This window comes from Vicia villosa, linkage group LG1 (genome assembly GCF_029867415.1).
Source record: "Vicia villosa cultivar HV-30 ecotype Madison, WI linkage group LG1, Vvil1.0, whole genome shotgun sequence".
NCBI lineage: Eukaryota > Viridiplantae > Streptophyta > Magnoliopsida > Fabales > Fabaceae > Vicia > Vicia villosa.
This window is the reverse complement of record NC_081180.1, coordinates 185,983,658-185,997,452: the sequence shown is the minus strand read 5'-3', so window position 1 is coordinate 185,997,452 and position 13,795 is coordinate 185,983,658.

The window sequence follows — 13,795 nt, the reverse complement described above, 5'->3', positions numbered from 1 at the left end:
TGATATGTAACTATGTAAGGCTAAAAACTGTGGCTGTTTTATGTTAGATAAATTTTACTGTGGTGTTAGCATATTGAAGTGTAAGATCAGATCGGTAAAGTGTTATGTATAAGTTCATATGTTTGTAGTGTAGGATCATATATATTTTGTTGGATTATTGTACTACCTATCATGAAAGGTTTAGTTGGAACATTCCAAAATATCTATCAGATTGTAAAATGATGTGGTAAAACAACTTTTGCCCTCAACTTTTTCTGTTGTCATATTTAATAGCCGCATGGACGAAATTGTATGTTTACTAATTGATCCGGAATGCAGCAAGGACAAAATAAATGATCACTTTTGATAAATGAGTAAACTTGTAAAACTACTAATGAAATAAGCATAATTCAAACTAATCAAATTTCTTTTTACAACTCATCCGCTGGTTGTTTACTTTTTCAGTTTCACAGAAACAGATAAATAGATTGACATGGTATTATTTATCCTAGCAATAATAATGTCAACTTTATTATTTAGAACAGACGAAATGATATAAATGTCAACTGATAAGAAAGTCTAAATTTCGATTTGCTCAACAAAAGTTTATTGTTGGCATTTAATTAGACTGGAAATATTGTTTCAAAAGGTTTGGTTAGATAATGTTAACCAAACTACACCCCAGGACCGTTTTATTTTCACAATTTCCATGACAAGACAAATGGCTGGAAATATCAGAAAAGCAAGTGTATAGGATATCTTGATAGATATCCTTCGTACAACTTTTGCAGGAAGTTAGAGAAAATATGGCCACATTACTCAATGACAGGCTGTTTTTGATTATATTGGTGTACTTTGTGGTACTTCAATTTCATATTTGACTTAGAAGCCAGAAGATTAAACTCATTTTAAAACTGATTGACCACTGTTTAATAGCATTGTTATCTAGCTGAAACTACTTTTTCAAAGCAGCAGTATATCTTCAAAGCACTGTTATCTAGCTGATACTACTTTTTCAAAGCAGCATTATATTTTGCATGAAGAGTTTAAAAGGTAGAATCAATCAATACTAAGTTTGTCCATAATTGATGCAGAAAATGTGACAGGAAAATAACAGAGTTATATAGATGTATAGATGTAACTAAGCATTTGGCAAAGCTGATTAGAAGGTGTTGACAACCATTATATAATAGTAGTTCAATAAAATTCCATGAATTAAATATGGCATAAAGTACAGTAGTTGAAATCCACTAAGAATTATTTGTTTTGAACCATACAGTAGTTGAAATAGAGAAGACTTTTATACAAAAACATCATATTACCAATATTGACTATTAAAGTCAAGTAGTATAAGGATTAACTATACATTACAAAAAAAAATTATATTCAGTTATCGTAGGAGGGATTGTGTGAATCTGCAATATTGAGTTTACATTGTTAGTTGGAATAGTATGACATAAACAAAAGATGAGTAAGCTCAACAACTCAAATACTCTATTTTCAATTGAATCAAATCTTATTTTCTTTAAATCAAATGAAACATATCAACTATATTTTTCTTCATTTTTTCTTATCCCATCTAATTCAAAATACTTCTCACATCTTATTTGCAACAACTAAAAATGATGCTTTGTAAGGATAAACTATAGCATGATACTATGTTAAATAATTGCAGTAGAAAACTATAATTACAACCTTAATATTGAGTTTGGGAGCTCATCATAATTATATCACGGCCATTATGCCAACAGCATTTGTCCACAATTATTTGCATTTTTGGTATTTGCAAAGTAACTACAGTTGCAACTGGAACCTAAAATTTGTTTGAGTTCAGCAACCTAGTCTGGTGTATCTTAACTTATGCCATAGTTTATTTGCATCAAAATAACTTAAGTATATAACCAGAAAAATGGACTTGCATCAAAACAACTTAAGAGTACAACTGAAAACAACTTAACAGCTGGTTCTCAAAACAGTTCCAAAATAGTTCAAAAAAACTGGAGCTGTTATCATAAAACACCAGAAAATTGCAATTTTAGGTACCTGAACATTGATAAGCACTTCATCTTCAAACCCAAAAAGTTCAGTCACTTTTCTGGAGTCGAAGGATTACTTCAATATTCACATTCATCATACAATTTAGCTTTCATTTTGTCCAAAAGCTTATACAAATAAGTGAGAAAAAATGGTGAGATTAGCAGATAGGGAATTATATAAAAAATAACCTAACGATTTTGAAGATGACATTGAATGATGCATCTCTCTATTACATCATCACCACCATCGCTTGGCTGTGTTTGTCCCAACAGATCTCTCTCTGTCCTCAGCAATTTCTCTTCTTTTCTAGTCCATTTCGTTCGATCTCAGGCTTCAAGTTCACAATTTGTATTCATCACACTCTTTTACTCTTTGTATTCATTTTTAGCCCTAGATCTGCAAGATTCAAAGAAATCAAACTTAGCGAAGAAAAGGAAGATACCTAAGACAAGTTGTGGCCCTTTTTTGAAACTGACAAGTTGTAAACGGAAACTTGGCACATACCTAAGACAAGCATGTTTGAAACGGCATAGAAACAACATCAATAAAAAAATGAAAGACTACGACTACAACATAAAGGGTTTCTGGAAAAACAATAGATTACCTTAGTGCAAGGATGTTGAAAGCAGACGAGAAAGCTTGAAGGACAAAGTTTGGTTTCTTGTGGAGAGAGAACGAATAGCTGTGACAAGGAAACGAAAATGATTTTCATGTTTCAATCTCAGTGAAAACATATGCGGACAAGAATAATGAAACGAAAACAAAAACTACAACCATGAGAAAGAAAAACGAAAACGAAATACAAAATATTAGAAGAAGAAGATGAGAGAACTTACCTGTGAATCGTGCGAAACTTCGGAGACGGGAGAGCTAGGTACCGTCGGAGGAGGGAGAAGAGAGAATGAGTAAGAAGTGGAAACAAGTGGGCTGAATAATGAGAGGGAAAGATGAGATATAGTACAAAAAGCATTTGAAAGGAAAACTGAATTGTCTACCGTGTAAAAATGAGTTCCCAAAAGTTTCAATTGAAAATGTATGCCACTTGTATGATTGGATGAATGTCATTGGCCAGACTAAATTGAATTAGCAAATTACATATAAGGGCTTTCTTAAGGGTAATTTAATTTTGACATGAAGGGTAAATTAGGGTGTTAATAGGCATGTTTCAATCTTAGTTAGGTAGTTGATGTTTCTTTTGCTTTCTTGTGCGGGTGTGCTTCCTCATGCATACAAACTTATCTTTTAGCTATTTTTTCAAACAACTGGTACGAGAGCAAATGTTTTAATTAATAGAGGAATGAAGAAAAACAAAAGTTCTTATCAAGGGATGAAGGAAGAGAGACGTAAGTGCTTATCAAATGAAGAAAAGAAATAATGTTTATTGATTTGATTTGTGTCATTCATTTGAAGAGATGTTAACTACCATCTTATTTGTATTTTTCTTTGATAGTATTATGGATACGTTGAATTCAAATATTATTTTGTTTGATGGGACAATAAAATTCTTATGAAGTTATGATAATGTACATGTATAATATTAATGGAAGAGTACTCATTTTACATATGTGGTTAGTCGTGAGAATACTCTTTTATTTTTCGAAGATGAAGCAAAGAAATGTGAGACTTTAGTCGAAGGGAGTATGTGTTGTGCCAAAGTGGAAGTATGTGTGTTTCAATTTGTCAACAGATAAAAAATTAAAATTCCTACCACAGGTTTTACATCTTGATCGATCCTCTAACCACTGTATAATATTACCCTTAGTAGGTTTACGATTGAATGAACGACTTCTATACCTGGTGATAGCCTCAACCCTTATTCGTCTATAATGTTCCCTATAACACCCCAAATCTACCCAACGAATATTTAATAAAATCAGAGTGCGGAAATTCAATATACAATTGGGATGTCAAACAACAAACAACTTAATCACATATATCATAGATACATAGCACATAACTCGGATGAACCGATAAAACCTGTTTACTCTTTTAAAAAATAAAACAACTTTTATTAATAATAATAATAATAATATCAATTATTCAACTTCACTTTACATAATATTTTTATTAAACTAAAACGACTTCACCAACATCATATTACTTCATAAATTCCACTTAAAAGTTAACAACTTATAGTTATAACTACAATTAAAAGACAATCGTTCATCCCCCCGAGTGCTACATACCAGAGCAAGACCCAACTTGAACTAACAGTAACTAAAGACTTCTTAAAGTCACTTCAAACTTCCACCGCTATCTTGAGTACCTGTCCATTTCCCATGGAAGGGAAACATCATTCAGAAGGGTGAGATATCTAACAATATAAACAAGCGTATGATAAATAATATATTAAGATTAGATCATACAATTTCACCACTTCATACTTATTAAAACAACAGTTATAATAACAAATAGCAACAACGGTTATAATAATTATTTACCAACAATAACTATAATAACAATTATCAGCAACAAGTATAACAACAACAACTTATAACAACAACAACAACGTAATAACAACAACCACGTAATAACAGCAACAACTTCAAATGCGACTCAACTGTGCAAATGCATGTGGTACCATTGGAGCAGAACTCCCAACTTAAACATATGCCAAGTTATCGAGGCATTTCAACTTAAACAGGTGCAATCAAGGCCAACTTAAACAGGTGCCGTCAAGGCCAACTTAAACATTTTGCCAATTCAGGCCAACGTAATATGCAAATGTATGCATGAAACAATAACAACAACTACAACGTCACAACACAACAATGCAACAACCGCAAACAACTTAATCAACCTTGGTCATAAGACCTGCAACTTAATCAACGAATCATCAATAACTTAAACAACATTGGTCATAATACCTGCAACTTAATCAGCGTATCAACAACAACAACCAGAACAACAGCAACGAAAACAACAACTTAAATATGCATCAATTACATCAACTTAATCATTACAAAACAACCCCTAAACATCTAGGTACTAATTCTTCAATTTATTAATTAATCTACTACCAACAATTCTTATCATTCTAATTCCAATTCTACTATTCGTTAATTCTATTATTAATTCTAATTATGCTACTAATTCAGCCTGCTACATATATCATCGTTATTACTACTGCTATTTCTTCTTCACACCAATTCCATCTTTATACAACTTAATCCATTAACTACATATCTCATCACTAAGAATCATCACTATAATTTCTACTAATTACATTAATCAATTCCAACGGTAAAATATTCTAATTAATTTAAACCAATTTCTTCACTAATAATAATTATAATTCTTCTCAAGTTAATCCTACTAAGGCTTGATCCCAACAACCAACATAAAACATCAACAGCCAGAAATCAAAACATATTTCTAAAACTCGTATAGCACGCGCCGCGAACCTCTCTTTGCGCCGCGAACACCACAGAAGCCTTCAGTTCACGCCGCGTCCAAACCTTGACGCTTACCTGCGTTGACAGCATCTTCCAACAAAATTAAAACTCAATTTTCTTCCTTCGATTCCAGTACAATTCAATTTCGACCATCACAGGAACATAGCAATATTATAGTTATACTCCACCAACATCTAGCAATTTTCTACAACTAATTCCTCAATAATAATAATTATAAACTCTAAGTTAATTTCCCACAACCATTGATTGAACTTTTATAACCTTATTCACAGACGTCATTCAATTTCAACATTCAACAATACAATCACAACACACAAAACAGAGGCAATCATACAACCATAACCCCACATATCATTCATCATAATCCCGTTTATAGAGCTAGAACCCCACCCTTTTCTTGGATATGAGATTGCTCTACTCTCCCGGTTTCCATAGCTTATGCCGCCGCTTCCAACTTTTCTTCAAAAATCTTTTCAACGTGCAGAGACGCACCAAAAACATGTTCGGAAATCGCTTTGTCAGACGGACTTAAAATCATCAAAACAAAAATCGCTCCGGTCAGAAGTTACCTCTACAAGTCTGGAACGTTGTGTCCAAGAACCGCGACGATCCAACGGTTGAATGGGGAGAAACGTCCGTTTTACTAAGGTGTCTCACTGCAGAAACTTGATGCGAAAATTGGACTTCCTCTAGCTTTTCTCTTCTGTCATGGCTCTCTTCTTCACCTCTCCTCCAAACCCTATTCCTCTTTGTGTTATGATAGCTCTTCCTTTTCCCAATTCTAAATCCAACATAGTAAGGTTATTTTATTTAATCACTTAAATAACTTAATTGGGCCTAAGTGACATACCCCCTCCTTACTTCACAACAACTCAAATTAAACCCAAAGTTATTTTTAAGCTCATTAATAAAATAACACTTCAACTTTATTTCACCAAATTAATCCGATTAATTACCATGCCAACTTAATAAAATAATTCCGACGTCGTCGATAAAATTAGAATTAAATACAAATAGTCCAATATTAATAATAATATTATTTCTACTATTATTTCTTCAAGGAAATCAACTTTATTAATTCTCCGACTAACAGAATAAAATCCGACGTTAACTTAATAATCCAAATACGCTTCCCAAAATAATACCGACACTTCTGATTGATCCACGAACTTCGATTAAATCCAATGATTAAATTCTCAAATAATTTAATTAACTAATTAATTAAATTCGGGGCGTTATATTCCCAACAGGCACTAGAGGAGCCATTTGAAATTTGCCGAAGGTAAACTCCTAACCAACCTTCATCATCTCTATCATATTGGGGGCATGTTCCCTAATGTTTAGGTTAAACAATCTTGGATTTCCAACCTCTAGTTTGGTCACCTCTGATTCAATCACCTCCATCTCAGTTTGAGATGATGCTTCACTAATTTCTATATCACTACTTATAGGAATAATGGAATACATACTTCTGGGTTTCCTGAATGGGGCATTACTGAAGACATAATGAAAATTATAGAAGAATAAGAGATAAGAAATCATGCATCTTTTACTTTAGTGCAAGTTCTGGTGATTCTAGAAGAACGCAACCCGATTTAAGGCAAATGGTGCAAAACCTAGGAAATCTTCAACATAAATGGCAAAAATCAAAAAAACAAAGAAGGAAGTGATATCGCTCAAAAACAAAGAAAATCAAAAAGTAAAACTCGGTCTCAAAACTTCTAATTTATAAGCATTTAAGAGCCCTAAGACCAACAACCACGATTCAACAGAACATCAAAACCCACATCAACAGTCAAGATAGAGCCCTTCTTATTCAACAACACTCAAGTGATCCTAGGCGCATCATCTTCCTACCCTAGGTGTGTAAACATACATGAAAGCCTTCCCAGAGACAACATTTAGGCTACACAGTATACATTAAATGAACAAGTTCTCAATGCCACCGAATCTCACACAACCCAACAATAGAGCTTCTTTCCTACCTGAGACATCTCTTTATCCGACCTACTTCCTCAATGGAACATGTGCTTGGATCGGTCTAAAAAATACCACTTCAACACTCATCACTTCATCCCTGATATTGAAGACTTGAAGGGAAGCTGATATGGATCAATCAAAGGCCTAATAAGACTGGCCCAATACAACACCCAATCCATCCAAAGCTCTATACTAACTAGCGAACTGTGGACCTCCACTTTGGAGCTTTGCATATGAGCACATTTCCCATGCTCACCTCTATCTTTGATTCACATTCAATGATCTGCCGTATCTCATGCCAAATAAACGAGGATGATTCTAACCTTTACCCCTATATAAGTGTGAGTATGAGTCACACTTAATTATTCTTTACATTTGGACTTGCATATTTTGGCTAAATACCTTTATTGTCTTTTATCGTTAGCTCGGGGTCCAGTTTGATCCCTTAATTTTTTAAAAGTGCAAATAGTTCCCTTAACTTTTTAAAATGGAGCACGTTAATCCTTCTGTCAACATCCGTTAGTTGATTTGTGTATTTATTATCCACATGTGTTATTAGGATGATGAAGTGGACATCATGTGTCATAAGACTCAGTTACACTCATAAAACCTCACAACTTAAGATAACACTTTCTACAAACACCACAAAACGCCTAGGGAGGCAAAGATCGAAGATCCAACCAGACAGTGTACATGCGACATTGAAGGAGGTTTCCAGTGAAGATTCACGATTGATTTCACATCTGCTCTCAGGTATGTCAGTTTTAGACCTAGTCCCTCTGATGCTTGAAGTTATGATTTAGGGTTTTTAGATGTTTCTCAGTATTTTTAGGGTTTTTATGATTAAGTTTTATGATTTAGGGTTTTTCAGCATGTTTCTCAGTAATTTTTTGTGATTTAGGGTTTTTATAGTATGTTTCTTATTTAGTTTAGGGTTTCTTATGATTTAGGTGTAATGAACGAGTATCTGAATTTAACAATTCATCGTAGTGGTGAATTTGTTGATGGTGATAATAATGTGTATGAAGGAGGAGATATTTATGACTTGAGAATAGATGCATACACTTGGGGATATTTTGAGTTTGTTGGTGTTCTTAAGGAGTTAGGCTATAGGGAGTTTGAGAAAATCTGGTACAAAGATCCTACATTGAGCATGTCTGAACTGGTTGATGATAAAGGAGCCTTAGAAATAGTTGATATTTATAGGGTGCATCAAGAATGTGACATTTATATTCAACACAAGATAACTGAACCAGTTTATTGTGACTTTCTTATAGAAGCAGAGCCTTATTTGGAACCTGATAATGTTGTAGAAGACAATGTTGAGGAAGATGTTTATGGAGTGAGTGGTAATGTTGTGGCTGACAATGTTGAGGGAGACGTTAATGGAGTGGGTGGTAATGTTGTAAAAGACAATGTTGAGGAAGATGTTAATGGAGTGGGTGATAATGTTGTGGCTGACAATGTTGAGGAAGATGTCAATGTTGAGGAAGATGTTAATTGAGGAATATGCTAAAGGAAAGGCTGCTCAACAACCAACTATAGGAAAGTCAAAGAAGCTGGGAGTCATAAGGTTACCAGCTCCATGGGTACAATCTGGACCTACAACCAGATTAAGTTCATCCAAAAATGTGATTGGCCCAACAACAACGAGCATTACACCAACAAAAAGATCCACACCCAAGAAGAATGCTTAGATTGTGACGTTTATTTGTATTTTGAGTTTATTTTCTCTTGTCTGTTTAATGGACCACTGTTGGCATGTGGGACATCTGATTACTATTTATTTTGTCTTGTCTTTTTAAATGACCACTATTGACATCTTAGATTTGGAACCACTATTGGGTTTAAGTACAATATTTTGAACATGTCAATCAATGTCATTTGCTGTGTTGTTTATGTTGTTTCTAATATCTCAAATATACTGTCTTGTATTATCAATTGCATAACATGTAACGCCCCATATTTTCCATTTATTAATTTAATTAGAATTTAAATTAATTATTTGGATTATTCGGCATTTTATTGGATTTAATTGGATTAAATTGAGAAATAGAGCTATTGGGCCACGTGTGATGTTAGTAGGAAAGGGGTGTTATGTTAGTAAAGCCCTTTACTAACTAGTCGGAGACCCGTGCTTCCGCACGGGTGATTTTTTTCCTGGTGTAGTATTTTTGTAATGATATGAATAATATAAATAAAAGGAATTATAAGCAATATGCATAATTAAAATGAATTGTTTTATTTGAATAGAGTTAGAGTTTTATTGATTGCTCTGTTATACTCTCAATTCTTTGAAAACCTAATATCCATAGGAATCGTTTTGAAATTTGAAAATAAATACTTTAGTTTTCAAATAAAAGTCATTATTGTTTAAAATAAAATAGGCATTGTATTGAAATTTGCCCTTAAGATTAAACATTATTATCTTATTCATGTGCTAATTTTGTGTGTAATAAAGAACCATATAAAAAAGGACATGTGAGTTGGAGAAAAAATAAAATTTTAACAAATGCAAATGTAAAATTTTTAATATAAATGAAAAATATGAAATAATTTACTTAATTGTAAATTTAACAATAATTATATAGAAAACAATGATCCACAAAAAAATGTTTAAGATAGGTTAAGAACACAATAGCAAAATTGGGTCAGATAATTTAATAATTGACGGTCCAACAACAATTAAAAGAAAATGATATAGATCACTATGGTTTAATTATAAATGAAAAATGATCATATAAATTCAATTATATTAAATAATCATTTATATACTATAAGATGGAGATAATATAAATGAAATATTAACATTTAAAAATAAAAATTATCTCTCAATTAATAGTAATTGTTGATTAAAATAAAATAGTTACTATGTTGATAATGACCTGTGAAATAAAAAAATAATTTGATGCGATATAAAATATATTTAAAAACAAATATAAAATAAACAATAATCATGGAAATTTAATTGTATTAAATAATGATAAAAAATCATGAGATGGAGAAAAAATAAAAATAAAGATATTATCTCTCAAATAAAGACAATGATTGATTAAAATAAAATAGACATTATGTTGATAGTGACCCGTGAAATAATAAATAAATAAATAGAGAAAAAAATTAAAATGAAAGTAAGAAAGTGTGAAAAAATGTGAGAGAAATTTGAAATTTTAATTAAGATAGAGAAAATGTGTAATGATCGATTAAAAAAAATTAAATATTGAGTTGATAATGACCCGTGAAATAATTAAATATTTTTGGGTAATAATAATTAAATGATCGATTATTAATATTTTTTGCGATAATAGATAAATGTTGAAAAATTAAAATGAAAGTATGGAAAAATGAAATGCGAAAGAAATTTGAAATTTTTAGTAAGATTAAAATTTAAAAATAGATTATTAATATTTTTTGTGATAATAAATAAATTAAGAAAAATTAAAATGAAAGTAAGAAAGTGTGGGAAAATGAAATGTAAAAGAAATTTAAATATGACTTCCATCATCCATGGCTTACATGTGATGTCATCATTCATGCAATAAAGTTGTAGGGAAAATGTTATTTAATTCGACCAATGAAAAGCTAACACTTGGGGCATCCATTCAATAAAGTTGAAAGAGTGAATACTTAATTTGTTAGTTACAAAAATGACCTTTTATTAGTGCAAATAAATTTTGGTGAAAGGTTAATTTAGGCAATTTGGTCAATCTATTATTAATGAATAGATAGTAGATTATAATGTTATTTTCATAAAATAAGAAGGAAGTTGGAAAAGAGAAAAGAGGAAAGAGGGATTCATTTTGTACGATCAAAGTTCCAGAGAAGAGAAGAGAAAGATACGTGAAAGAGGAGAAGAAGAGGAAGAAGAGAACCTTCAAAAGCTCCGATCAAAGGTAAGGGGGGACTCTTCGGGTTAGTGATTATTATGCAATCAAGGGTAGTAGAATGGATTAGAATTGTTGTTTGGTTCAATTGTATGTTCCGGGTTTTTGGGGTTGTTAGGTTTTGAGTAATCTTATAACTTTTATGTGAATTTGATGAAATTTGATGATAATGTTCATGTCTGTTGTTGATTGATATTTGAAGCATGTTAGAATTGTGTTATAACATGTAATTTGGTGTTATTTTGGTGTAATATCGTAATGGTACGAAATTGGATTAATAGAGAAGCTGAATTGCTGTCAAAAATGGATTTTAGGGTTACGGGTACAACGTAACCGGTTACTGGGGTTTCGGTAATCGGTTACCACAGATGTCTGGGAGGCAGTAACCGGATACTGAAATGGCAGTAACCGGTTACCGCTGTTCGTTTTTGAAAAACAATTATTTTCTAAAGTTCGTATCTTTTAAACCGTTTGTCCGATTTAGGTGCCGTTTTGGGCGTTGCGAAGCTGATTAAGAGCTTTATATGATGAATTGATGAAATGGGCAGTGGCCCTATTTTATTTTAAATGTTGATTTAATTTAGTTGATGGATTGTAGCATTGTGTACATATATGTGTGAATGTAACTATGTGTTGTTATGGTGATGTAACCACTTTGAATTCATTGTGATTGGGTGGTGTTTTGACATGAATATATGTGATATAATTTAATAATGATGATGCTAGAATTGAATACATGTTGATATGATCATGTGTGATATAATTGTGGATGGTGTTGAAACTGAATATATCGTTTGATGTTGCTTTTGGGTGAGTTATTGGTGATGACCTTGTTCATTTTGTTGAGATAATGAATTGTGATGGATGTGTGTTTACGTGATATGGTGATGACATAACTCTTTGTATTGTTGTGTTGGTTTGTTGTACTTGGTACTCGATTGTGGATTGTGTGATTGTCATTATGCTGTGTGATGAGTTGTATTATGACAATGTTATGCATATGATTAAATTGGTGATTTGCATATGATAGATGAGGCATGCATTTGTTTGAATCATATATTGACTGTATCCAGATGGAGAGAGATCAGTGGTAGCTAATTCCCATTGTGTGGAATTAGTGAGAGAAGTAGTCGTATCCTTGATGATGGTGGATCGGTGAGATGGGTTAATCCCATGATTGGTACCACATGCATGTAGTTGCATTGCATTAGGTGTATGATTGATTATAACATGAATGGAAGGTTGTCCAATGTTATAATGTTGTGTGTTTGATTAACTGTTGTGTATCTGAAATACATGTTATAATTGGGTGAATAATAATTGTATGATATTTTTCTGCTGATGAATGTATAATACTTATTAATTTCGAATGAGACTCACCCTTACATGTTTATATTTTCAGATTGAGGAGTAGTGGCCTATTGATCGGTGAGGATAGCTTATAGAGCTCATCCAGTAGTTCAATGTCGTGTCAGTCATGCTCTGATAGTGTAACAATGGGGAACGATTTAGTTAGAGTTTGAGTTGTGTACTTTGTTTTGGTGGTTTTGGTTTTATTCCATTACTTTAATTTGGTGATGTATACTTTTCGCTGTGTTAAACTTGATGTGGTTTAATTGATGAATCGTTTCTAATAAGGCATGAGAATTGACACATGTTTGGTTTAAATTTATTGTGGCACCCTTGATTATATGTTTTTACTCTGATTATTTTATAAATTATCGCGGGGTTTAGAAGGGTGTTACAAAAGTGGTATCAATGCATAATCGGTCGTTGTAACTAGAGTCTTATTGTTAATTATTCCTTTGGTATGTGACATGTGTGCGAAACACTGTCGGTACCCGGGTGTTCCTAGTTGTTTGCCTGCAGAGATGAGCTTGAAAGAAGTGGGGGAGAAGTTCCGCTTCTCGGTTATTTTTTAGTTGTAAGATGATTGGTTCAGAAGGCTGTTGTTGGCAACAGTGCAAGTGTTGTTGGAGTTTGTTGTTTCCCGAATCGAAGGTGACTTGGAATTAAGACTTGACTGGTAATTAAGTTGGAGTATCTTGAGGGAGGATTATTAGATGTAATTGATGATCATTTGTAGGAGAGGGAAATTAGAAGGTTGCAATGTATCAGCTCTGCTGGTGGACTGCAAAGTTGACAGTTGAGTAACCTTGCTTCTCGGAAGAGGTTCAGTTGCAAGTTGCAAGTTGCAAAGAGGAGTGCTGTCGTGATGTTTCAAAAATCGAACTCCGGCGATGGAATGTGTTGCTCAAGTTATAAGAATATTTGGGAGCGAAGAGATATGATAAGAGGCTGTATAGAATGTGATTGATTTGAAGAGGATGAGTTTTGGAGCGAAAATTTTGTAAGTAAAACGCAGGAAAATTGCTGAATTGTTATGAAACTTCGAAAATTCATATATGGAGTTCTGGACATCCGATTTGAGTTTCGTTTGAAGCGTCGGAAAGCTAACAAGATGAAATTTGTTATGAAAATGGTTTCAGCAACTGTAAC